A 13,486-nucleotide genomic window follows, 5' to 3' on the forward strand; every position below is an offset into this window, starting at 1 on the left:
TTTGATATGGTGGATCTTGGAGAGATTCACTCTTGTCTTGGCATTCAAATCCAACGGAACCATACAAAAGGTATTTTATTCCTTCGACTGTCAAAGTTTATTGTAGATATTATTCAAAAATTTGGTATGGAATCTGCACATTCAGCCAACACACCTTGTCTTGCGAGCTCTATGAAGAACACTTCTGACAATGGCGGTCAACTTGTCACAAATCAACCTTATGCTAACTTGATTGGATGTCTTCAGTTTGTTGGCATGAACACTCGTCCTAATATTATGTTTGCTGCTAATTATCTTGGACAACATCTTGCATGTCCTTCTCTTAAGCATTGGTCTGCTGCAAAGCGTGTATTGAAATACTTGAAAGGTACTACAGATTTTGGTTTAGTCTATCGACGACAACTCACATCGGATTCTATGCAATCTCTTTCTCTTTTGGGTTACACAGATGCAGATTGGGCAAGCTCACATTTATCTATGCGATCTACTAGTGGAAATTGCTTCTTTATAAATGGTTGTTTTGTTTCTTGGACCAGCAAGAAACAATGTTGTGTTGCAGTTTCTACGACTGAGTCAGAATATGTTGGGACATCACTTGCAGCTCGTGAGTTGATTTGGCTTCGACAAATGCTGGTTGATATTGGTCACTCTCCTCTTTCTAGCACACCCTTGCGGTGTGACAACCAAAGTGCTATTAGTCTTGCAAAAGACTATGTTCAACATAATAAGTCAAAGCACATTGCTGTCCATTATCATTATGTCAGGTATGAAGTATGCAAAGGAACCATTATGGTTGAACACTGTCCAAGTGACTAGATGATTGCAGACATTTTGACCAAAGGCCTCAATGAGTCACGTTTCATCCTCTTGCGCTCGGAGCCTGGAGTTGCTTCGGCCTCACTCTTTCTAGATTAGCTTCTTTGCTATTGTAATAGCTTTGTACATATGACATTGTAATCTTTTAGGTATCATGCACTATACACACTCCACATTTGCACATTGTGATATCTAAGTCACTTTAATATTTTTACATAGATGCACAATTCACTTTCACATCATCAACATGCTGGTTCATATTTTCACATTGTATAGGGGCTTGGGTTTTTCCCTTGAACTCCCCAAGGGTTTTTACATCCAAAGCTACTTTGTTATTGTAATAACTTTGTACATATGACATTGTAATCTTTTAGGTATCATGCACTATGTACACTCCATATTTGCACATTGTGATATCTAAGTCACTTTAATATTTTTACATAGATGCACAATTCACTTTCACATCATCACCGTGCTGGTTCATATTTTCACATTGTATAGGGGCTTGGGTTTTTCCCTTAAACTCCCCAAGGGTTTTTTCATCCAAAGCTAGAGACCTTTGTTTGAGTGGGGGTGTTGGAGCTATATATGGCTCACTCTACTGAACTTGGTCTCACCTATATATTTGTATCTTGTTTTCAATATGCATCAGTCTTCGGGAGCGTATATGGTGTGTCTCTTGTCTCGTCTCTCTCTCTTTCTCTCTACATCTCAATAGGGAGGACGCAACCTGCTCTAATACTAATTGTTGGAATTAGGGTTGCAACAAAACACACATAGCTTGGAGAAGATGAAGGAAGATGAAGGCACATAACAAAGAGTGTATTACTTAGTGTGCAATGGAAAGATAGATAGCCCTAGAATGATGGGTGTATATACAATGCGCGGGAGAAAAAATTTCCTAGTGAGGGAAAAAATGCCTCAACAGTCCTAAGTGTGTTCACACGCATCAGTGCCACATGTATATGGTAACAATGAAGTCATGCAAACACCGGTGATAGGTATGCAAAATACAAAAAATTCAACCTTTTTGTACTTAATTGTATGCACAATTAAAAACATGTGGCGCTATAGTAACCTTATACTTACATTAAAAACACATTCGAGTTAGCGAGAAAACTAGATTGGTTGCATGAAAAAATCTCTATATCTTCAAACATGAAACAATGGGCTTTCTCCCACATATATATGCAGCTCATGTTGTGAGAATGAATTACAACATATCCTTGTATGTGCATGCCCAAGTCTCAACACAGGGTCTTTAGCCATATATGCCACCTCATATGTTGCCACAATTCCACCCTTGTACTCTTACCTTTGTAAGTCTAGACAATGCAACCTTAGGATGCTTCTTGCTAAACACTAGGTACATGTGATGGTGGAAGGCACATGAAAGCTTGCCACAACCTTGCCAAATTCCAACCGGTGTCTGCATCAAATGTGTCTCCTTATCCACACCATGCTCCCACTTTACATCTCCCATAGCATCCTTTAACATGTGGGCTCTACATCGTCTGCAATCGTTGTCATATGATCACAAAGGCAAGGTACATGGCTATATGGTACAAGTCGATGCACAAGGATATCTCACTTATAAGACTGGGGGTCTTGGATCGCAACCGTCCTATTTCCTTCTTACACCTAGAGTCTTTATAAAACATATATCATTGACTTGTGCTAGATAACTTGAAGCTTTCATTGATAGGGCCAACTAATGAGGTCTGTAAATCTTGATTCATTAACCATGCACTAGAAAGGAAAAATCAAGATCTTTGTTTCTCCTTTTACTGGAGTGCTTTGTTGGGGCCTATGGAGAGGTAATGATGCTCCATCTTTATTGATAGGCATTCGAAGCGCCCTCTTGACAAAGCACGTTGGGGGTTAAGGAAGCTCTCACAAAAAAAAAAAAAGTGTTGTAGCACATGATGTATCCTAAGAATTAGGGGTGATGGAAAACTTGCACGTGTGTGGAGGAGAGCACAATTGTGGTGTTGGTTTAGACCCACTCGGCCATATAACTATGCTTGATGCTTTACAATTGCAAGTTTATGCTGCCTCTACCTGACTCAAGTAGCAACATTGTCACTTATTAAGTTATTTGTTAGAAAAGGACACTCGTTCCAAATATCAAGAAAAACACTCGATAATCTTTGCAACTTATTAAGTTTGGTTTTTTATGTTTTCTCGTTTGGATTGTTTCACACACTTAGTAGATCCAATGAAAATGGGGAGCTAAGCTTAATGATGCATTATTGCTCCTCTTGTTTTATTTATTATTTTTACTTATAGTCGGCTAGTGCTAGCATTATCATGGCTGCTTATGATAAAGGTGGTCAATGCTTTAGAATTGCAAGTTCATGTTGCCTCTACCTGACTCAAGTAGCAACATTGTTTGAGAGCTCAAAAAGAAACATTGTGTGTGTGTGTGTGTGTGAGTGTGAGAGAGAGAGAGAGAGAGAGAGAGAGAGAGAGAGAGAGAGGGGGGGGGGGGGGGGGGGATTTGTATCTTAGGTCCAAACCCAAGCATACAATACCAATCTGGCTATAAGTGCATGCTTTGCAAAAAGATTAAAATGGTCACAATGTGGAAGCTAGTTTTTTTGTTCATGCAATTTTTGGGCTGTGTGGTTGTTTATGTCTAGAATTGTCATGATAAGAAAACATGTTTGGATGTTTTGAATGCTTTGTGCATGTTTGTATGAAGGTGAATCAACAAGGTGTATAGATATAAAGTATATATACGAGTAAATATGGATGAAGTCACACAAACACAGTTGATTCGTATGCTACAAGACGTGGTGTAGCACGTGATGTATCCTAATTAAGAGTGATGTAAAACTTGCACGTGTGTGGAGGAGAGCACAATTGTGGTGTTGGATTAGATCCACTCGGCCATATAACTATGCTTGATGCTTTACAATTGCGAGTTCATGCTGCCTCTACCTGACTCAAGTAGCAACATTGTCACTTATTAAGTTATTTGTTAAAAAAGGACACTCATTCCAAATATCAAGAAAAATACTCGATAATCCTTGCAACTTATTAAGTTTGTTTTTTATGTTTTCTCGTTTGGATTGTTTCACACACTTAGTAGATCCAATGAAAATGGGGAGCTAAGCTTAATGATGCATTATTGCTCCTCTTGTTTTATTTATTATTTTTACTTATAGTCGGCTAGTGCTAGCGTTTTTATGGCTGCTTATGATAAAGGTGGTCAATGCTTTAGAATTGCAAGTTCATGCTGCCTCTACTTGACTCAAGTAGCAACATTGTTTGAGAGCTCAAAAAGAAACATTGTGTGTGTGTGTGTGTGTGTGTGTGTGTGTGTGTGAGAGAGTGAGAGAGAGAGAGAGAGAGAGAGAGAGAGAGAGAATTGGAAATGAAAGGGAAGCCCAAAATTCTCTAGGATTGCTTTACTCACATAGAGACAGAGGGAGAGAGTGGAAATTGGAACGATACAGGGAACAAAACTTTTGAGGATTGCATTAGTCACATTCTCCCATATTGTACAATTGAATGTATTTACATTCACAGGCGGAGGCCGGAACCTTTTGAAAAAGGACGTGGGTCCAGCCAGTCTCTCAGGGGAGGGCGAGGAGAGAGAGGCGGAGCGCCACCAGGGCCTGGAAGAGGGAGGCCAGTTGCGAGCGGAGCACGGTGACACACGCTCGGGCTTCTTGCGAGCGCTTGTGCACGCTGTCGATTATCTGCCTCAGATCCGCAACAGTAGCCTGATCTGCATGAGCTGGTCCGGAGACGGTGGCGTGGATGGAGGCGGCGGCGGAGTGCAGCCCTTGAAGCTCGAAAAAGAGAGCGCCCATGTCCTCCTGCTTCAGGTCACACTGCAGCTGCCACAGGGGCCCACCCCACATCGTTACCGTCGCTAGGCTACTGCTCTTGCAGCTGGAGGCGACGATCTTGCAGGCGCTGCGGATGGCGCCAGATGATGATCGGAGGGGGGGAGCGAAGGTTGCGATGGCGGAGGCCACCACTAGCAGAGATATGAGCAAGGTGCCATCCAAGGCGTGATGGAGGGGCTGTGCTGCGGGATCACGTCGACAATTAGCTGCAGGTGCCAGCAGCTCGCGCTTGGCCGCCAGCAGCAAGGCCGCCTGCGCCTCTTTGATGGGCCTGTATTGGGCACTGCTGAGCGATTGAAGGCCATCTAAGCACGGTCGCAGCCGCCGTGCTGCTGCCAGGCGACCTGCTCTGGAGGTCTGTACTCCTCGGGCGCTCTGAACTAGCGCTGCCTGAAGGGAGCCAGCTGGCGGTCCACGTCGTCTGCCACCTGCTTGAGAGAGGTGCAAGCGTCCAGCAAGCTCAGCATCTCATCGGCGCGCTGATTGGCGGGTGGAGGCGCAAGCGCATTCTTGAGAGCAGAGGAAAGAGCGGAGTGGGTGGAGAGCGTGCAGGCGCAGGCGTCAAGCAGCCAAGCACCTGCACCTGCGCTTGCTGCTAGTTGAAGGGGGGCCGTGTTCTTCATGCGGAATGACTGTACTCTGGCCACCAAGGCCAGAAGGTTGCCAGCGCCCATTTTTCTGCTGATCTTATCGACACAAGCTGATGATGATGATGATTCTGCTCAACGCGGTGCTTGGGAAAACTGGTTCATCAGCACACACATTTATATAATTAGTGTATGCTCTGGATTTCAGTCGATCCTCTTTACATGATTTCACCCACCTGCTCACTCACGCCAATTGCATTTCTAGATTTTGTTTTTTAAACCTTGTCCACGGTTCGCATATGCCAAAAAAAAAAAAAAAAAAAAAAAAAGGGCACTAATATTCTCTACCCATCATATACTTTCCATCTCAAGCTACTCTCTTTTGTTTCTTGCAAGGTGTCCTCCCCCTTCCTCTCTCTCGTCACTGCTTACCTCTTCTCTTGAGGGAATCCTCTCTCTCTCTCTCTCTCTCTCTCTCTCTCTCACACACACACACACACACAATGATCGTAAAAGTCTTAATGCTTTTCTCGTGATGAATTTTGCATGTGATACTTCTTTTGCTTTATTTTCTGCACCTAGAGTGATTGGACTACTTAGTTTTAGTGTGAGTAACTTAGAATCTTCTAATCTAATACTTTTTTTAAGATCGATGGACTTGAAGACATGCCTCACCATGTCGCGTGATTAATTTTGCATGTCATACTGCTTTTGCTTTTTTACACCTAGAGTGAATTGCACTACTTAGTTTTAGTGTGAGTAAAGAATCTTTTTACGTGAACAAAGAATCCGATCCGTTGTAAAAGATCTAAGATATTGAATCTCCTAATTGAGCTCGAAATTAAACCAAAGGGCCTATAAGCATTTAAAACTTGTAATACCACTGTTTGGAACTCCATCATTCTTTCCAATTTTTGTTAAGATTTTTCTTCAGCTATTCTTCTACTCTCCCCCTTACGCTTAAAGTGCATGTATATTTGACTAACCAGGTAAAAAATCTCACAAGTATTAAAAGTCTTAATGTTTTTCTCGTCGTGATAAATTTTGCATGTGATTCTTATTTTGATTTTGTACATGTGGAGTGATTGCACTACTTAGGTTTAGTCCGAGTAAATAATCTTTTAACGTGAACAATTTACACACATGGAGTGATTGCACTAGTTAGTTTTAGTGTGAGTGAAGAATCTTTTAATATGAACAAAGAATTTGATCGGTTGCAATATCTAAGATATTGAATCTCCTAATCAAGCTACTAATTAGAACAATTTAAAGTTGATCCCATCATCCCAAATCCTAGATTGCACCCTTTGCTACATAGTACTAGCTTTGTATGATCATCATGCTTTATGTTCAATGTCAACTGAATGCCATACAAAGAGAATCTTAATGCACTATTATCCCAAGGTAAGGCAAGGTCTACCGTCTATGAAGACAAAAGCTCGCCCTCTAGATGGCTTGAACTCAATATCTTTTTTTCCCATTGGTACTCTAACAAAACTTTTCTAAACACTTGGAGAACCTACTCATGGAAAATTTTAATGGTAAAATTGACTATATACTTTGAAAGTTTCTACTTTAGATTTTGTAAGTTTCACCTTCAAATCTATAATTATAGGTAAATTTCAAATTTGTAGGTGGGATTCCACTAAACCTAGGTTTGTCTACGTTCCAAAAGCAAGTCTATGTCATGGTCGAAACGTTTTTTGCTAAGTCCTGAAGAATGACATGAGTTTTTTATGTGATTTGTCCTTCTGCCCAAAACTATACATATGTTAATGCTTCCTATTGCTTTACCCTATTTTTTCTAGATAAGGCCTCTTGTAGCAATACAAAAATTTGCAACCTACTCATATGCTCTCACCTACATAAGGTTGATGTCGCTAGCCAAAAACTGTCCCCTTGATTACGAGTTGATGCAACACAACTGCTTCTTCAAACATGAAACAATGGGCTTTATGCCTGACATATGTAGCTAATGACAAAGAGTAAAATCAACAACACGGATGCTAACAATCCCAATGCTTAGCTTAGCACCCTCCAATTCAAAAAATGAGTTGAAGTTGGGATTTAGTGAGGGATTTTAAACCTTAGAAGCAAAAGCTCCAAGAGTGATTTATATGAAAGGTCAACAATCAGTTGACGATTTTTGTGACTCCGAAGATGATTCTTTGTGTGTGTGTGTGTGTGTGTGTGTGTGTGTGTGTGAGAGAGAGAGAGAGAGAGAGAGAGAGAGAGAGAGAGAGAATTGGAATAAAGGGTAGCTTAATTTTCTACACCTAGAGTGGTTGCACTACTTAGTTTTACTATGAGTAACTTAGAATCTTTTAATCTAATACTTTCTTTAAGGCCGATGGACTTGAAGACATGTGTCACCATATCCCGTGACTTATTTTGCATGTGATACTTCTTTTTCTTTTCTACACCTAGAGTGAATTGCACTACTTAGTTTTAGTGTGAGTAAAGAATCTTTTTACGTGAACGAAGAATCCGATCCGTTGTAAAAGATTTAAGATATTGAATCTCCTAATTGAACTCTTAATTAGACCAAAGGGCCTATAAGCATTTAGACTTGTAAGACCGCTATTTGGAACTCCATCATACTTTCCACTTTTTGTTAAGCTTTTTCTTTAGCTTTTCTTCTACTCCCCCCCTTAGGCTTAAAGTGCATGTATATTTGACTAGCCAGGTAAAAAATCTCACAAGTATTAAAAATCTTAATGCTTTTCTTGTCGTGATGAATTTTGCATGTGATTCTTATTTTGATTTTGTACATGTGGAGTGATTGCACTACTTAGTTTTATTGTGAGTAAATAATCTTCTAATGTGAACAATTTGCATACATGGAGTGATTGCACTAGTTAGTTTTAGTGTGAGTGAAGAATCTTTTAATAGGAACAAAGAATTTGATCGGTTGCAATATCTAAGATATTGAATCTCCTAATCAAGCTATTAATTAGACCAAAGGGCCAATTTAAAGATGATCCTATCATCCCAAATCCTAGATTGCACCCTTTGCTACATAGTACTAGCTTTGTATGATCATCATGCTTTATGTTCAATGTCAACTGAGAATGCCATACAAAGAGAATCTTAATGCACTATTATCCCAAGGTAAGGCAAGGTCTACCGTCTATGAAGACAAAAACTCGCCCTCTAGATGGATTGAACTCAATATCTCTTTTTTTCGATTGATACTCTTAACAAAACTTTTCTAAACACTTGGAGAACCTACTCATGAAAAATTTTAATGGTAAAATTGACTATATACTTTGAAATTTTTTACTCTAGATTTTGTAAGTTTCACCTTCAAATCTATAATTATAGGTAGATTTCAAAACTTGTAGATGGGATTCCACTAAACCTAGGTTTGTCCGCGTTCCAAAAGCAAGTCTATGTCATGGTGGAAACGTTTTTTGCTAAGTCCTAAACGATGACATGAGTTTTTTATGTGATTTGTCTCTCTGCCCAAAACTATACATATGTTAATGCTTCCTATTGCTTTACCCTATTTTTTGCATGTGATACTTCTTTTGCTTTTCTACACCTAGAGTGAATTGCACTACTTACTTTTAGTGGGAGCAAAGAATCTTTTAATGTGAACAAAGAATTTGATCCGCTATTAATTAGACCAAACTGCCTATTTAAAGATCCCATCATCCCAAATCCTAGATTGTGTTAGGTAAAGGCGGTGTACCTCACTGTGGTTTGCCCGTGTCTGTCGGCCAGTGTCTGGCCGCTCACATTTATCTCCTTATCTTTTATACATACAAAGAATAAGGAGCTCTCACTCATACTCACATTGTGCTCATATAATGAGATTTGTAAGCTCCACCCACATCCTGCTCTCTCTCTCTCTCTCTCTCTCTCTCTCTCTCTCTCTCTCTCTCTCTCTCTGTGCACATGCATCGCATTCGTGCATTCACAATTTGTATTAGAGCTTTGGCGACACACATGCAACGGCTTCCCGGAGAGACAAAAGCGACAGAGCTCGGCTATGGCAGCTTGAGCTCGGTAGCGGTGGATACGGCTCGATGGTGTCAGATCTTAGCTTAGCTATGTATATTCAGTTTTTGTAGAGCTTGTGTAGCAAGCCATTGCTGAATTTTGTAGAGAAAGAGAAGAAACAAGAAGTGTTGCAACTCGTTTTTACTGTTTTTGGATCCCGAGATAATGTTTTTTGCATATATCCATCACAAAATTACAACAAGTGTAACAGCAACAAGTTCATTAGGAAAAAAATGGACTCTCCATGGGCGTTGTAAGAATCCCTAATTTAAAGGAAGCCTGCCAAGATTAAGGGGGACAAAGGCTTTGAATGGGGCTATTTTGGTAGGGTCTTCTCCACCTTTGACCCCTAAAAAGATAGGGGGAAGGGTGGGGGGGGGGGGGGGGGGGGGGGTAACCATTTAAAAAGTAGGGAAGGGGGGGGTAAACCATTTGAAAAGTAGGGGGATAGGAGGTCTTCTCTCTCTACCTTTTTGGCCAACTTGTAAGTGGCCTCTTAACTCTCCCATGCCACCTAAGCAAATCCGTGGGTCAAAGAGGTCAAAAAAATAACTTTTTTCAAAAACTTTCAAAAAAACTCTATTCTCCCCTAAAAAGTACCCCCAACATATACACATAATAAAAAAATGTTTTTTAAGTTAAATTACTCAAAATTCAACATTTTTTTACTCCCTCCAAACTTTTAGAAAATTCCCCCCAAAATTGAAAACTCTCTCTCTCCTAATCTAAGCTCCTCTCCTACACCCATCCCCCTTGCACCTGCACCTGCTGCTACACCTATGCACCCATCTCTCCATCCTTCAAGCTCCATCTCTCCATCCTACAAGCTCTATCTCTCCATCCTTCAAGCTCCATCTCTCCATCCTACAATGCCTCTTGACGACGTGACCAATGTCCCAGCAAGCTCTTCACGCGGTAGGTCTCCAGGGCTTTTCCTACGCCTACCTCAAGAGTATGTTCCGACAAAGAAAACATGCTTGGGTACATTACCTTCAGCCAACGAACACCGCGCTCAAGGGGAGAAGAATGTGGATCTCTGGACAGACGGATGCTTGTATCCAAAGGATCCTTCTCTCAATGTTTATCCGTCTTTTACAAACATTCCATCACTATTGCAATACGTTGGAAATGGAGAGCAAGGTTTGTTGGGCTACTGCAAGAGACTCAACAAACACGAGATTGCGCGGTCCGAGATCTACTTGCGTCATTGGCAGTTGCTCAATGGGAGTTTCCACAATCTCCAAGCTCAGATGCAAACAGCTACTAGTGCGCTTGAGGAGGCAAAGAGCACCATCACAACCAAGGAAAATGTAATTAAAAAGCTTGAGGATACTCTTTCACACATGAAGAGTACTGCCATGGGAGGTAGGGTGAGGAAACGAGAGTTGTCCGAAATTTAGACTCTTGCACCACGTGGAGGTGCAAGAAAATGAAGGGTGACAGCTATGAGGTAACATGTTCTATCCCTCATGTTGTTTAAGTTTAATACGGTTCATCATTGTTGTTTTGGGCAATAGGAACTTCGTCCAAGAAACGTGCGGCGGCGAGAATGCGTCAGCTAGGGCTACTTTACTTCGTTCTTGTTTCAACAAAGAGGATTTTATTGGGATGCTTGATGCTCCAGAGGCAAAACACTTCAAAGACGCAATCACTAAGAGAGTTCTTAGAGATTTTTCTAATATTGTCACTGATCTAGATGTTCAGGATATTTGTGATGCTGTTGGGATTAGTACCAAGGGCTATCAAGCAATACATCAAGTGTTAAAAGATGCATTAAGAAGTCGAGGAGTCACGGAAAACCTATTCCCACTTCCTCACAGAGTGAAGATTGCCAAGAAGGTGTCAAATGAAGATGTTGTTCACCGATTAGGGGACTACTTGTATATTGAAGACACGATGCCTCTTCAGCCGCTCCGTAGCAAATCACAAGGAAGGAAGGGCCGCGGGAAGGGAAGCGGTGCTGTTTCTAACAGTGTGTTGCGGACCGAAGGGTTTGTTTACACCAAATTCAACAATATCTTTGTGGACTTGATACGATTGCAGCAGTCCATGGCTATTTTCTACAATTTGAGTGATGCAGGTTAGTTTAGAGTTTCCTACATGCTCTATGATGTGCCATAACATGCATTCTGAGGCTTTATGTTGTTGGCAGTTCTTGAAGGCAAGCTTGTGTTCGTGCTGAAGTTGGATGAGTGTGTAATTGTTAAAGGGAGAAAGTTGGAGAGAATGAGCATCACGCTTATGAATGAAGCCCTAGCTTATGCCAAGCAATCTTGCAGTTCGAGTGAAGCGACAAAGCCCTCTTTTAGTGTGCAATCAGAGAAGGATATATGGTGGCTTGGTGCAATTGAAGTTCCGAAAGAGACACATGAAGTCCTTGCATGGATTTTCAGTAGAATCCCATGGGTCACAGAGGTAATTAAAGCTCAAATAAACGGTGAGAAGCTCATGGTTCCAGGACGTGGGGAGTTTGATGTTGAATGGCATTTAGGTGGTGATGTAAAGACCATAAAGTGCATGCTTGGATTCAAACAAGGTGCAAAATATTTACTTCCCTGTCCATTCTGTACGAAAGGGCACAAGACAAGTCGAGCAACTCAAGTGGAAGGTCAGGACGATGATAATGATGACCATATAAATAGGGAGTGGCAAAGTTCGGTTCTTTTATGTGATATGCTGCAGGTGCCCAATAGGGATAGCAAAGATCCTGGGTGGAACCCCATAATTCCCTTCTCCCTCAACAATGTTCACTTTTGCACATTGCATGCGTTTATGCGAATATTTGATAGGATCTTAAAGCATCACATTGATTATGCTTTCACAATGAAGCCCCTTCAATGGTCAAAAGACTCCTTGCAGGGGGTGGAGATGCTCCTTAATGAGATTGGATGTCACCGATCATGGGTGAACATTGTAGCAGAGACTTGTAGGGAGAAGACATATGAGGTGGCACAGAAGGTTTCGATGAATGGAGCCAAAGCACGTCGATTTTTCAAGAAGATGTCAAAGTCTCCAATGCAGGGATCCAAGGCAAGTGTCGATCTAGCAAGTGAGAAGCGGTGGGAGTTGTGGAAAGATTTGTGTTCATGCACGATGGACAAAGATCCCAATGTGGAGGTTTCTAACCAACGCAAGCTAGTATGGTCATCCTTTCAAAAGGTTGTGCAATTGATGAATCTTTCAAGCACCACCGTTGAGAAGCGAGAGGAGTTCAAGAAGGTGCTTTATGAATTCACAAAGGCCGCTAAGGACGGATGGTCTGAAAGCAAGATTACACACTACATGGTTTGTTTTAACGGACTCTATGCGCATGGTGCATACTTCATGGACCGCTATGGTTCGCTTGATATATGGAGTACACAAGGCATGGAGAAGTCCCACTATCGAGCAAAAGGAGTCTACTTCAAGAATACTCGGCATGGTGGTGGTAGTTCACACTCCAACTACCTCAAAGAGATGTTTAATTGGTTTTTTAGGCACACCTTTGGGAGAACTCGTACTATTGAGAAAGCAAGAGAATCGATGTTAGCAAAGCAGTTACGCAACGCTTCCCGTACTGTAGCATTCGAGAAGTGGAAACGCTCGCGAGCGTCCCTCGGCCACGAAGCTTGGCATGCAACTAAATATCGAAAAGGCAGCGTTTGGGCGTCGCGTCAGCCGTCCGCATGATCTTGGTTTAGTTGTTCAATTCAATTTCTTTATTTGAGTTTCACTTAATTGGCCGCATAGTGTGAAAGGGCTCAAATCTCAAAAAAACCTATTTAAAGGTTGAAGGGGCTCATTTTGTCATCTTCCCTACTAGGTGCAACCATGGCATGAACAAAACAAACGGCTAGGATTGCATATCCAGAGGGGCCGGATGGCCAACAACTCAAAGGTACAGCAACAGAAGCTGGAACTTCACAAGCTCAAGGTGAAGTCCACACAGAAGAAGCTGGAGCTTCAAATCAGCATGGCCAGTCCTCTACAGCAGCAAAAGAGAGACGAAAGCATCGTCTTGTTGTCTATTCATCGGACTCCAACGATTCTGATGGCAACAGGGAGGATGAGAGCAACCAGGGCAAGGAAACAAATAGCCAAAAGCAGCGTCAGAAGGCTCCGAAGAGACACAAACGGATGAAGATGCCCCATGAGTTGGCGTCCAAATACAAACTTATCAGGCTCACATGTCTATTGGGGGTAAGACACTTCCTAAAGGGAGTGGACCTACACCATCAC

At 41.6% G+C, this 13,486-nt stretch overlaps 1 pseudogene; it reads right to left on the bottom strand.

The window, feature by feature from the left end:
- Positions 1–4,276: 4,276 nt before the first annotated feature.
- Positions 4,277–5,485, bottom strand: LOC147441000 (uncharacterized; annotated as a pseudogene).
- Positions 5,486–13,486: the final 8,001 nt, after the last annotated feature.

This window comes from Adiantum capillus-veneris, chromosome 15 (assembly GCF_014529385.1).
Source record: "Adiantum capillus-veneris isolate H3 chromosome 15, ASM1452938v2, whole genome shotgun sequence".
NCBI lineage: Eukaryota > Viridiplantae > Streptophyta > Polypodiopsida > Polypodiales > Pteridaceae > Adiantum > Adiantum capillus-veneris.